The sequence below is a fragment of the Globicephala melas genome, chromosome 16 (assembly GCF_963455315.2).
Source record: "Globicephala melas chromosome 16, mGloMel1.2, whole genome shotgun sequence".
In the NCBI taxonomy this organism is placed as follows: domain Eukaryota; kingdom Metazoa; phylum Chordata; class Mammalia; order Artiodactyla; family Delphinidae; genus Globicephala; species Globicephala melas.
Genome location: NC_083329.1, coordinates 83,344,393 through 83,358,806, shown reverse-complemented (window position 1 = coordinate 83,358,806; position 14,414 = coordinate 83,344,393). Strand labels below are relative to the sequence as shown.

The window sequence follows — 14,414 nt, the reverse complement described above, 5'->3', positions numbered from 1 at the left end:
TACAGTTAGAAGAGGAATAGAACTAAGGTTTCCTAAGAGTGAAGACAGCCTGAGAGAGCCATTGGTTTCCTTCAGAAAGGCAAATATCCAACTAACTGGGATTCCAGAAGAAGAGAGGAAGAAGGGGGCAGATAGTTTCTTTAAAGAAATAGTAGCTGAGGGAATTCCCTGGCAGTCAAGTGGTTAGGACTCGGTGCTTTCACTGCCGTGGTCCCGGGTTTCATCCTTAGTCAAGGAGCTAAGATTCCACAAGCCACATGGCATGGCCAAAAAAAGTAGCTGAAAACATTACAAACCTATAAATAGATTCTCTTTTTCAGATTCTTTTCCATTATAAGTTATTCTATGTTGAGCATATTTTCGTGTGGCTATTGGCCATATGTATGTCTTCTTTGGAGAATTGTCTAGTTATGTCTTCTGCCCATGTTTCAATTGGGTTATTTGTTTTTTGTTATTGAACTGTAGGAGCTATTTGTATATTTTGGAAATTAATCCCTTGTCGGTTGCATCATTTGCAAACGTTTTCTCCCAGTCCGTATATTGTCTTTCTTTTTGTTAATGGTTTCCTTTGGTGTGAAAAAGCTTTTAAGTTTGATTGCCCATTTGTTTATTTTTGCTTTTATTTCTATTGTCTTGGTAGGCTGCCCTAAGAAAACATTGCTACAATTTATATCAGAGAATGTTTTGCCTATGTTCCCTTCTAAGAGTTTTATGGTATCATGACTTATACTTAAGTCTTTAAGCCATTTTGAGTTTATTTATGTGTATGGTGTGAGGGAGTGTTCTAACTTCATTGATTTGCATGTGGCTGTCCAGCTTTCCCAACTCCACTTGCTGAAGAGATTGTCTTTTCTCCATTTTACATTCTTGTCTCCTTTGTCATAGATTAATTGACTGTAGGAGTGTGGATTTATTTCTGGGCTCTCTATTCTGTTCCATTGAGCTATATGTCTGTTTTTGTGCCAATGCCATGCCATTTTGATTAATGTAGCTTTGTAGTATAGTCTGAAGTCTGGGCAGTTTATGCCTCCAGCTTTGTTCTTTTTCCTTAGGATTGCTTTGGCAATTCTGGGTTAAAATGGACTATTTTATCTATTAGATGTTTTATATAATTCACAAAATATCCACAAAGCAAAAAACTAGAGTAGATCCACAAAAGGCAAAGAAAGGGGAAACAGAGCATACCACCAAGGAAATTAAGCAATTTATGAAGTAGGCTGAGAAAGACAGGGAAAGAAACTATGCAAATACAAAACAACAAGACAGCAACTCATAAATTGGCATTAGTAAATCCCTACATATCAATAATTACTCTAAATGTAACTGGATTGATTTCACCATTAAAAGTCCCAGAGTGGCTGAATGAATTTAAAATAATGACACCCAACTGTAAGAAAGACCCATTTCAGATTTAAGGACAAACATAGAATCAAAGTCAAAGGACAGAAAATTATATTCCATGCACCTGAATACCAATACAAAGTGGGAAAAACTACACTTATATCTGACAAAATAGACTTTAAGCCAAAAATACTAACAAGCGACAAAGAAGGCGATTATAAAATGATAAAGTGGGCTTCCCTGGTGGCCCAGTGGTTCAGAATCCACCTGCCAATGCAGGGGACGTGGGTTCGAGCCCTGGTCTGGGAAGATCCCCCATGCAGTGGGTCAACTAAGCCCGTGTGCCACAACTACTGAGCCTTCGCTCTAGAGCCCACGAGGCACAACTACTGAGCCCATGTGCCACAACTACTGAAGCCCGCACATCTAGAGCCTGTGATCCGCAACAAGAGAAGCCACCTTAATGAGAGGCCTGCGCACCGCAACGAAGAGTAGCCCCTGCTCACTGCAACTGAAAAGAAAGCCTGAGCACAGCAACTAAGACCTAATGAAGCCAAAAATAAATAAATTTATTTAAAAAGTAAAATGATAAAGTACTCAATCCATCAAAAAGATATAATAATAAACACATACACACCCAACACTGGAACACCTAAATACATTAAGTAAATACTAACAGATATGACGGGAGACATAGAAAGATTAATAGTAGGGTATTTCAGCATCCCACTTTCAACAATTGATAGATCATCCAGACCAAAAATCAGCAAGAAATGATGAACTTAAACCGTACATTAGACCAAGTGGATCTACCAGGCACCTATAGGACATTCCATCCAACAGCAGCAGAATATACATTCTTCTTAAGTGCACACTGCACATTTCTAAGGATTGATTATACGATAGGACATAAAACAACTCTTAGCAAGTTTAGGAAGATTGAAATCATACCAGGTATCCTTTCGAACCACAATAATTTAAACTAGAATCAACAACAAGGAGGAAAGCTGGAAAATCCACAACTAAAGGAAACTAAACAAAACATTCATGAAAAAAATCAATGGGTCAAAGAAGAAATCAAAGAAAGTCTCAAAACAAATGAAAAGAGGAACACAACTTACCAACACCCCTAGCAGTCCACAGAGGGAGGTTTATAGAGAAATATTCATAGATTAACATTAGAAAAGCCTAAAGTACACAACCTGGGGCTTCCCTGGTGGCACAGTGGTTAAGAATCTGCCTGCCAATGCAGGGAACACTGGTTCGATCCCTGGTCTGGGAAGATTCCCACATGCTGCGGAGAAACTAAGCCCGTGTGCCACAACTACTGAGCCTGCGCTCCACTCTAAAGCCTGTGAGCCACAGCTACTGAGCTCATGTGCCACAACTACTGAAGTCCACATGCCTAGAGCCCGTGCTCTGCAACAAGAGAAGCCACCGCAATGAGAAGCCCGCACATCGCAACGAAGAGTAGCCCCCCACTCGCCGCCACTACAGAAAGCCTGAACGCAGCAATGAATACCCAATGCAGCCAAAAATAAATAAATAAAATAAATAAATTTATTAAAAATAAATAAATAAAAGAAAATACACAACCTAACTTTACACCTCAAGGAACTAGAAAAAGTAGAACAAAGTAAACCCAAATTTAGCAGAAGAAAGGAAATAAAGCCCAGAGTGGAAATAATGAAAATAGAGAGCAGAAAACAATAGGAGGGATCTTTTATAAAAAATAAACAAAATTGAGAAAGCTTTAGCTACATTAAGAAGAAAGAGAAAAGACAAAGTTAGAAATGAAAGAGGAGACATTAAACTGTTAATCCAGAAATACATAAGATCATGAGAAACTACTATGAAAATCTTTATGCCAACAAAAAATGACCTACAAGAAATGGGTAATTACCTAGAATCATACAACCTACCAAGACTGACTGAACCAGGAAAAAAAAATAGCAAGTCTGACAGACAAATAATGAGGAAGGTGATTGAATCAGTAATCTAAAACCTCTCAACACAGAAAACCTCAGGACCAGATGGCTTCACTGGTGAATTCTATCAAATGTCTAAGGAAAAATTAACACCAATCCTTCTTAAAGTCTTCCAGAATTTGAAGAGGAGGAAACATGTCCAAACTTTTGCTATGATGCAAACATTGCTCTGATACCAAAGCCAGATAAGGACAGCACGAGAAAAGAAAACTATAGGGACTTCCCTTGTGGCACAGTGGTTAAGACTCTACAATCCCAATGCAGGGGGCCCAGGTTCGGGATCCCTGGTCAGGGAACTAGATCCCACATGCATGCCGCAACTAAAGAGTTTGCATGCCACAACTAAAGAGTTCACATGCCACAACTAAGTAGCCAGCAAGCCACAGCTAAGACCTGGCACAACCAAATTAATTAATTAATTTAAAAGAAAACAACTATAGACCAATATCCCTGATAAATGTAGATACAAAAACTCTCAACAAAATACTCGCAAACCAAATCCAAGAACACATGAAAAGGATCATACACCATAACCAAGTGGGATTTATCCCTGGGATGCAAGGAGTGTTTGATGTATGCAAAATGTGATACCCCACATTAATAAAGTGAAAGACATGGGCTTACCTGGTGGCGCAGTGGTTGAGACTCCTCCTCCCGATGCAGGGGACATGGGTTCGTGCCCCGGTCTGGGAAGATCCCACACGCCGTGGAGCGGCTAGGCCCGTGAGCCATGGCCGCTGAGACTGCGCGTCGGGAGCCTTTGCTCCGCAACGGGAGAGGCCACAACAGTGAGAGGCCCGTGTACTGCAAAAAAAAAAAAAAAAAAAGTGAAAGATAAAGATTATATGATCATTTCAATAGACGCAGTAAAAGCTTTTAATAAAATACAACATCGCTTCATGATAAAAACCCTCAACCGACTGGGGATAGAAAGAACACACCTCAACATATTAAGGACATATACAACAAACACAGAGCTAACATCATACTCGGTGGAGAAAAATTGAAAGCTTTTCCTCTAAGATCAGGAACAAGATAAGAGTGCTGACTCTCTCTACTCTTATTCAGCATAATTCTGGAAGTCCTAACTACAGAAATCAGCCAAGACAAAGAAATAAAAGACATATAAATTGGAAAAGAACTAGTAAATTTTTGCTATTTGGCTGATGCTATGATCTTATATATTAAAAATTCCAACTCAACTAAAAATCTGTTGGATGTAATCAATGAATTCTGTAAATTTGCAGGATATAAAATCAATGCACAGAAATTAATTGCTTTTCTATAAACTAACAATGAAACATCTGAAAAAGAATTAAAGAAAACTCACAGAAAGATTCACAATAGCATCAAACACAACAGAATACCTAGGAATAAATTTAACCATGAAAGTGAAAGATCTGTACGACCCAAACTACAAGACTTTATGGAAAGAAGTCAAAGAAGACACAAATAAATGGAAAGACATCCTGTGTTCATTATTTGAAAGAGTTAATTTTGTGAAAACATCAAATCAAACCTTATGAAAATTCCAGTGGCAATTTGTTTTGGAGGGGTTTGAGAGTTTAGTTTACCTTTGGGTTCACACAGTGCAACAGGGGTGGAGACAGGGTGCACAGGACTCCCAGGCCACTTCCCAGCAGAAGAGGGACGTGTCACTGGCTGCTGCACCTGCCACATGCTCCCGGTATGGGTGATCCAGGGGCATTTTTATAGAAATAGAAAAAACAATCCTAAAATTTGGATGAAATGACAAAAAAAAAAAATCCCACATGGCCAAAGTAATAGAGAAAGAAAAGCAACACCGTAAGCATGATGGTTTCTAATTTCAAACTATACTACAAAGCTATAGTAATTAATTAGGTAATAATACTGGCATAAAAATAGACCCATAGACTAATGGAACAGAGTGGAAAGCTCAGAATTAAAAACCTGCATATACATACAGCTAAAATCTAATAATGAAGGCAGAAACTTCCAGTGGGGACAGGACAGTCTCTTCAACAATGGTTTTGGGAAAACTGGAGAACCACATGCAGAAAAATGAAATTGGACTACTATCTTACACAACTCAGAAAATTAACTCAAAATGGATCAAACAGTTAAACCTAAGATCTGAAACCATAAAACTCCTAGAAGAAAACGTAGGGAAGACTGTCCTCAATATTGGCCTTGTCAATGATATTTTGGATGTGACATCAAAAGCACAAACAGCAACAACCTAATCAACAGATGGGACTACATCAAACTTAAAAGCTTCTGCACAGTAAAAGAAACAATCAACAAAGTGAAAAGGCAACCTACAGGATGGGAGAAACATTTTGCAAACTATATATCAGAATAGGGGTTAATATATAAAACATATAAAGAACTCATAAGACTCATAAAACAATCTGATTTAAAAATGAGCAGAGGAACTAAACAGACAGTTTTTCAAAGAAGACATACAAGTTACCAACAGGGACATGAACAGGTGCTCAACATCACTAATCATCAGGGAAATGCAAATCAAAACCATGATGTGGTCTCACCTCACATCTATTAGAACGTTGATCATCAAGAAGACAAAAATAACAAACGTTAATGAGAATATGGAGAAAAGGGAAACTTTGTGAACTGTTTGTGGGATTGTCAACTGGTGCCGCACTGTGGAGAACAGTATGGAAGTTCCTCAAAAATGAAAAGTAGAACCACCATGTGATGCAGCAGTCCCGCTCCTGGGTATAAACCCACAGGAAATGGAAACTGGTTACTGAAGAGACACTTGCACTCCCATGTTGATGGCAGCATTACTCACAACAGCCATGATATGGAAATAAATTAAATGACTATCAACAAATAAATTAACAAAGAAATTGTGGTATATTTATACAATAGAATACTATCCAACCATGAGAGAAAAGGAGGACTGTAAGAAGAAGAGCTTGTGAAGTGATTGGGGGCGTGCCAGTGGCAGCCTTGCCAGCTCTGAGGGCTGGGATGGACAAGGCTGTACAAGGGGAGGGAGCATGCGGGATGGGAAAGGGGAGACTAGGGTAGATGCTGCGGGTGGAGGAGGGATCATCTCCTGCTGAGTTCTCCTCTGCAGGGTGGACTTGAGCCCAGGCATTGAAAGAAAAATCTCAGAGACTTCATTTTGAGATTGGATTTCAATAACAGGTGTTCTTTTAAGTTCCTGATGACACTCAGGGGGAAAATGTTGATTATTCTCTTCTGTGAAAATTAAAATTTTTATTTTTATTTATGTTGATGTTTTACTTATATTTATGTTTGCATTGAAAGTTTCCATTGGTAACTGGTGTCTTTTCCTGGGCAATCACTTGAATGTCTTCAACTAACTCGGGCATATGTCCGCCTCTCAGGGATGGACCACCCATTTATTTGTTCATCCAAGAAAAGCTTGCCAAGGGCTGGGTCAAGCCTGGGAGTGTAAAGATTCACAAGCTATATGATCCATGCAATGGAATGCATTACTCCTTAAACAGGAAGGAAATTCTGACACAGGCTACAATAAGGAAGAACCTTGAAAACATTATGCTACATGAAATAGGCCAGAGACAACAGGACAAATAATGTATGATCCCACTTAGAACAGGCCAGTTCCTAGATAGAGAATGCAGAAGAGAGGTTATGGGGGCTGGGGGAGGGGAGATGGGGTGTTACCGTGTAATGGGTACAGGATGTCAATTTGGATTGATGAATAAGTCTTAGAAATGGACAGTGGAGACGGTTGTACCACATTATCAGTGTACTTAACACCGCTGAACTATACACTTAAAAAGGTCAAAATGGTAAATTTTGATATGTGTATTTTAACCACAATGTAAAAAAAAGGTTCACAAACTATAGACCCTGTCTGCTAGAGAGTCATTCTCCAGAGCAGGACAGGGTCATTGTATGCAGTGGGAAAGCCGCTACAGGGAGGAGAGCCTGGGGTGTGTGGAAGCACCTGACCCAGCAGGGGCGGTGGGGGGGGGTTGAGTCCTGAGCCAGCTCCGCATGAGTCAGCCAGGCTGAGTGTGTGCTGGGCGCCAAGCCTGAAGGCAAGCAGGGAAGAGGTTCTCATCGGGGAGAACGTAAGTGCCTGGTGTTTGAGGAACATTAAGAGACTTTTGGCCTGGAGACAGTGATGTGACAGACCCGGCTGGCCAGGTAGGCTGGGAGCGCCTCCTCCGACGCGTATTCTGGTGGGAGGGGCCTGAGGAGGTGGCGCCTGGAGCGGTTCCCGGCTGGGTTGCAGCCTGCGGCCGCCGCCGCGGACGACTAAAGGAGAAAGCGGAGCGGGAGGCAAAAAGCCTACAGTACCCGGTATTCCCAGGAGGTCTCCCATCCAGGAAGTCTCCCATCCATGTACTAAACAGGCCCGACCGTGCTTAGCCTTCTAGATCGAAACGAAATAGGACCCGTCTAGGGCGGTTTGGCCGTACGCATCAGTGGAGTCGCGAGCTGCCTCTTGAGGCGCAGCTTAGCAGGCCCTTGGGCCTTACCGCCAGCCCAGCGGCCCGCCCGCCCTGGCAGGGCCCCGCCGCCCGCCTAGGCAGGGGAACGGAGGTCTCGGGTACCGGGGGCTGGTGGAGGTGTTGGCGACCACCCAGCCCAGGGCGGGCGGGACCCAGCAAACTTTTCGGCGCTTGGCGCCCCGCCGCAGATCCCGCACGTCGCTCACAGGGACGTGGCGCCGGAGGCTTCAGGGCCCGGGGCCCGCGGTCCCTTGGGCATCCCACCTGCCCGCCCACGCTGCGCTAGGCGCAGCCCAGACGCAGACCGGACCGGCCCTCCTGCCTGACAGCAGCTGGCCCGAAGCCACTGGGAGCCACCATTGAGTTGGCACGGCCCCTAAGACCCAGCAACGCCACCCTTGCCCCCACGCCACTGTCGGAGCTCAAGACCCCGCCCCAGGTGGCCAGCAGGCCTGGGGAAGCGGCCTGGGCCCTCGATCCCGCTCCCGCCCCCGGCCGCGGCGAAACGGCAGAGTGGGGGGGGGGGGCTTTTCCCGGATGGAGCTGTGGAGAGACACCCACCGGCAGACAGGTGGCGGCGCCGGGGCTGGGCTCCAGTGGGGGCGGCCAGGTGCAGGTCGAGGGGCTCGCGGGCCGCACGGACGGCAACCGGGCCCGCAGCGGAGTCTGGGTCCGGGCCAGCCGCCCCGGAGCGTCTGGGGGTGCGGCTGCCTTCCAGGGCCGCCTTCTGGCCGCCAGGCCGGCCGGGTCGGCGGGGAGCGCCCCCTCCGTCGCGCGCTGTGGTGGGAGGGGCCTGAGGAGGTGGGGCCTGCAGCGGGGCCCGGCGCGGGCGGAGCCGGCGGCCACCGCCGCGGGCGAGTAAAGGAGAAGACGGAGCGGGAGGCAAAAAGCCTAGAGCACCCGGTCTTCCCTAGAGGTCTCCCATCCAAGTACTAAACAGGCCCGACCCTGCTTAAGCTTCCGAGATCGAGACGAGATCGGGCCCGTCTAGGCTGGTTTGGCAATAGACGTTGGTGGGGTCGCGGTCTGCCTCTTGAGGCGCAGCTTAGCAGGCGCTTGGACCTTACCGCCAGTCCAGCGGGCCCGCCCGCCCTGGCAGGGCCCCGTCGCCCGACCATGCAGGGGGAACGGAGATCTCGGGAATCGGGCGGTGGCGGAGAGCTTGGCGACCTCCCAGCCCAGGGCGGGCGTGACCCAGCAAACCCATTCGGCGCTTGGCGCCCCGCCCCAGATCCCGCACGTCGCTCACAGGGACGGACGTGGCCCCGGAGGCTTCAGGGCCCGGCGCCCGCGGTCCCTTGGGCATCCCACCTGCCCGCCCACGAGGCGCTAGGCGCAGCCCAGCCGCAGACCGGGCCGGCCCTCCTGCCCGACAGCAGCTGGCCCGAAGCCACTGGCAGCCACCTTTGAGTCGCCACGGCCCCTTAGCGCCAGCAAGGCCACCGTTGCCCGCACGCCACACGCCGAGCTCAGGACCCCGCCCCTGGTGGCCGGCAGGCCCGGGGAAGCGGCCCCTGCCCTCGATCCCGCTCCTGCCCCCGGCCGCGGCGACACGGCGGAGGGGGGTGCTTGTGCCGGAGGGAGCTGTGGAGGGACACACCGGTACACAGGTGGCGGCGCCGGGGCTGGGCGCCAGTGGGGGGCGGCCAGGTGCAGGTCAAGGGGCTCGCGGGCCGCATGGACGGCAACCGGGCCCGCAGCGGAGTCTGGGTCCGGGCCAGCCGCCCCGGGAGCGTCTGGGGGTGCGGCTGCCTTCCAGGGCCGCCTTCTGGCCGCCTTCTGGCCGCCAGGCCGGCCGGGCCGGCGGGGAGCGCCCTCTCCGTCGCGCGCTGTGGTGGGAGGGGCCTGAGGAGGTGGGGCCTGCAGCGGGGCCCGGCGCGGCAGAGCCGGCGGCCACCGCCGCGGGCGAGTAAAGGAGAAGGCGGAGCAGGAGGCAAAAAGCCTACAGCACCTGGTATTCCCAGGCGGTCTCCCATCCAGTCACGAAGCTGCCCCAAACAAGGTATCGTTTAGAGGGCTGAGGCACTCGTGTTTCCTACTTTTCGTCGCTTTTGCATCCTAGGACTTGAGGGATTTTCCAGGTGGTTCCGTGCTTGACACTTTACCATACATACTGATTGCGTCTCAGATCGTAGTGGTTCTCTGCCATTGGGTGTGGATCAATATTTGTTGCTCCTTTCGTGGTGTCTGTAAAGTGATGGATGAATGAAGTGTTGGAAGCCTTTGAAACTAGCAGCTCTTGTTTGAATGAGACTCACCCACACTCCTGTGATCTGTCACCCACCCAGCACACCATCCATCTTGAGATTCCGTTTCTCATGACCAGAGGTCCACTCTTGTGTCTTTAGTAACTTGAGATTTTTCTTTGTTCATTTTGCAGTTCTGAAATGCTCTCCGGCAGTAGGAAATGTTTGAACTGTCCGTGTTGCAGGTAGTTTCTTTGCAGTCACAGTGAAATAAACTTTTGACAGGAGGTTGTAATCGATTCATATGTGTAATTGCTTCAAATGTTACTGTTCATTTGACACAGTTTCAGATGCCAGTATTGAAGCTCTGACCACATTCTGGGAACAGGTGTTCATTGAAGTGTGATGTAAGAGTAAATAATTGCAAAAAGTCTCATACATCATTAAAGAATCCTGGAAGCCCAGGGCAAGGGATTAGTAACTACCTGGGGTGTCAGGAAGTTTGCAAGGATTTAACATTGATGAAAGAGTTTGAAAGGTGAATAAATAGGCTGGAGGAAGAAAAGGCCTTCTTTCCAAAGTGGCATTGAGTCTTGGAAACATTTACATCCAGGCAGAAGCATTCAGGGGCTGTGGTCGTTAGCCTCCACACGAGGCCTTTGTCCTGGCCTTGTGAGCCCGTCTTGGGTCTTCTGGCTTTTGACTCACGTGCAGTGCTTGCTCCAGGCCTCTGCTCTGGCCTGGGCCTTGCCTCTTCCCTCCAAGTTTGACTTATTTCTCTGAAGTTGACCTGTGTTTTCACTGATCACATATTATATTCCCCTTATCAGTACTATTTTTAGTAAAACAAGTGTCATGGAACCATTTACCCACGTGACTTTGTTTTGTCACTTAAAAATAGTTCCGATTAAATGATAACAGAGTACTCAAAGATCATTATTATGAGACACATCCCGATTTCAGAGATACTAAATTATAAAAACAGATTTGTCTTAGAATCCATGAAATGCATCACATCTCAGTGGCTGCACCTCCATATTTGCCCAGCATCTGGGTTGCTTATTTCTTTTCTTTCTTTCTTAAATTTAGGTATAGTTGATTTACAATATTATATGTTTCAAGTGTACAATAATGATTCAAAATTTTAATAGATTATACTCCATTTGAAGTTATTATACACCTCAGTGTTCATTGCAGCACTATTTACAATAGCCTGGACATGGAAGCAACCTAAATGACCATCAACATAGGAATGGATAAAGAAGATGTGCTATATGTATACAATGGAATATTACTCAGAAATAAAAGAAAGAATGAAATAATGCCATGTCCAGCAACATGCATGGACCTGGAGGTTGCCATACTGAGTGAAGTAAGTCAGACAGAGAGAGACAACTGTCATATGATATCACTTATATGTGGTAGCTAAAAAAAAGGAAGGTACAAATGAACTTATTTACAAAAGAGAAGCAGAGGCACGCATGCAGAAGACTAACTTATGGTTACCAGTGGATCAGGGTTGGGGGAGGGATAAATTGGGAAATTGGGACTGACATATACACACACTGCTATATATAGAATAGATAACTAATAAGAACCTGCTGTATAGCACAGGGAACTCCACTCAGTACTCTCTAATGACCTATATGGGAAAAGAATCTGGAAAAAAAAAAGGTGGATATATGTATATGTACAACTGATTCATTTTGCTGTAGACCTGAAATTAACACAAATTGTAAATCAAATATACTGCAATAAATTTTTTTAAAAGTTAGTATAAAACACTGGCTTTATTACCTGGGTTGTATAATGGATCCTTGTAGCTTATCTATTTTATACATACATAGTGGTTTGTACCTATGAATCTCCTACCCTTATCTTGCCCCTCCCCCTCCCCTCTCCCCACTGGTTAACACTAGTTTGCTCTCTGGATCTGTGGGTTGCTCATTCCTGCTCTGACTAAGCTTGACCTCCCTGATTTCTCTCCCAGCCTCTGCCTAAGCCTGGAAGCCACCAGCACAGGATCACCTGTTTCCTCTTCTGCCTTTCTGTCCTATTCTCAAACATGACAAGGTCAGGGAACCTCAGGAAACTATGTTTCTCCTACAATGGACTTGAACCTCAGAGATCATAACTGCAGGCACCCTGGCCCCCACCCCTGGCTGTTCCCACACAGCAGGACCCACGGCTGCTTCAACACTTGCAGGTGTAGCTGTTATGGATGCTACATGAGCGGTTCAGGACCAGAGTAGGACCAGTGGCTTCCTCCCTCTTCTTGTCCTGGCCTCTTAGGTGCTGTCCTCAGTGACACAGGGAAGGGCCAGCGTGAGCATCTCAGCCCAGAAAGTCTTTGTGGTCTGTGTTTCTTTCATTAAAAGCCTCTGTGCTTTTTAAAGACAGAATGTTTAACTTGGAAAACAAAAGCTCTCACCTAATTTTCTTTCTGAGAGCCAGCACAATTGAACCTCTGAGCATTCTTCCTGCAGGCTGTGCAGAGAGACAGAGGCTGTCCACCAGCTTTCGTTGGGCCATGTCTCTGGTTCAGAACTTTGGAACTTGTGAAAAGTTATTGCTACAGTAGAACTAAAAGGCCTTACCTTGTTTGAGTAAGATTTTAACTTAGATTGACTCTTTCCGTTGTTAGACTTATATTTTATCATGTCTACCTTACAGATATTTTTCCTGAAGCTGATAATATGGCATGACTGTGCAGTGGGGGGAAGGGTATAAGGTCCTAAACGTTAAGGACATTTCAGCCACTTAATTATGAAATGTATTTCTACCCAGAATTCTCTCAGAGTCATGCTGATGCCTAAAAGATGTGATCCACTCTTGTGTCCTTAAAACTGAAAATCAAAAGGGTACTGAGGCGTTTGATTAAATAATGTCTCCAGAGTGTTAGCATGAGGTTTATGAATGTATGTGCTTTCAAAAACCTCCCGTCAGTGCACAGCAGGCATCTGGTCAAATATGAGCCCCTCCTGGGGCCCAGCACCCTCTTGGCAATGGGGGTAAACAAAGTCTCTGCTTCTGAGGATGTCAGCAGGTCAGTGAGTAGACAATGTCGCAAGACTGGGGCGACAGAGTTGGAATTGAAGAATGTGGGAGAAGGACGTGGCACCCTCTCTGAAGACCTGGTGCTTAAGTTAAAACCTGAATAAAGATCCTTATCAAAAATTTGACCCAACTGGCAACAAGTAACACCACGCTGTATCCTCAGCAAAGCTGGATGAAGAGGGGGGTCTCTTCCCCAGCTGGGGAGTTGTCCAGACCACTGGTGAATAAGAGGAATGAAACATCACTGGAGGAATTCAGCAAAGTATAAATGGGTCCTTCTGACAAAGTTGAGAGAACTTCCCAGTGGAAATAGAAACTGCTGGTCAGGGCAGAGCCATCTCTGTGCAGGACTTAACACAGTCAATATTGTCTCTCCCAGCAGCTTGAAAGTGGGCGCACAAGGCTGTTTACAGGGAAGGAGAGATCTATTTTGCCTAAACATTAACCCCTTTAATAAGACTCTCAAGAAAGTCATTGTTTCAGAGGAATTAGAAAGGAGAACCCAAGAGAGAACATGAACTCTTACCTCCTAGGGTGTCTCCTTTAGGATGGGCTCCATTTTAGGAAAAAGCTGATGCAAAAACTGGCTCACAGGACAAGAGGGCCTGCTCCTCATGGGCCAGCTCCACATCCTTCTGGAACAGTCTATGATGACTTAATCGCACGGGATCCTTCTCCATCCCCAGCATAGACGTCTTTCTCTTAAGAAACGAAGAGGTGGTAAGTTTTATTGTTATTTTTCAACGTGGAACGTGAATTTAAAAATATGACAACCAAGAGAGAAGGATAGACAGAAAAAGGCACTTGAAACTCCCTATTTTCAACTTTGGCACAGTGATTACTAACCGGTGGACACTAGGAAACTGTTCATCTCCGAGTGACTTTACATATCTGTGTTTCAACTTTTCCAAAGAATATAGATTTTGTGATTAAATATGAATTTGTTTAATTATATAACTGAGCTCTTTCCTTGTCAGTTCTTTGCAGTGAATGTACGCCAAAGGCTAAACCACCACCATGAGGGAGTCAGTCAACATAAGTAAACACATGTGTGTGCACACACATCGAAGGAGGTCCTTAAACTCAAGCCAGCGGCAAGGGCGAAGCTTGCTCACATACTCGCACTCAATGCTCTTCTAGAAAACAAATGCAGAACTCTAGGGCCTTCTTTGGCCGTGCTGCGTGGCTTGTAGGATCTTAGTTCCCCGACCAGGGATCCGAACCCGCCCTCGGCAGTGAAAGCGCGGTGTCCTAACCACTGGACCGCGAGGGAATTCCCGTAGTCACTTTTCATTTAAAGAATAAATTTTATTAGCACAAATTTAACCTTATAACAAACATTAGGACTAGATTGAGATTGTGTCAGACTGACCTCTGTAGGT

At 45.9% G+C, this 14,414-nt stretch overlaps 1 long non-coding RNA gene and 1 pseudogene across 1 annotated transcript in view; one reads left to right on the top strand and one right to left on the bottom strand.

Moving 5' to 3' along the window:
• Positions 1 to 7,358: 7,358 nt before the first annotated feature.
• LOC132593618 (uncharacterized) overlaps positions 7,359 to 14,414 on the top strand; it is a 57,618-nt gene continuing 50,562 nt past the window's right edge. The window contains exon 1 of the long non-coding RNA XR_009559316.2: positions 7,359 to 7,481. This is a non-coding gene — a long non-coding RNA (uncharacterized lncRNA). The remainder of the gene's footprint in view (positions 7,482 to 14,414) is intronic.
• Positions 8,678 to 8,798, bottom strand: LOC115843542 (5S ribosomal RNA; annotated as a pseudogene).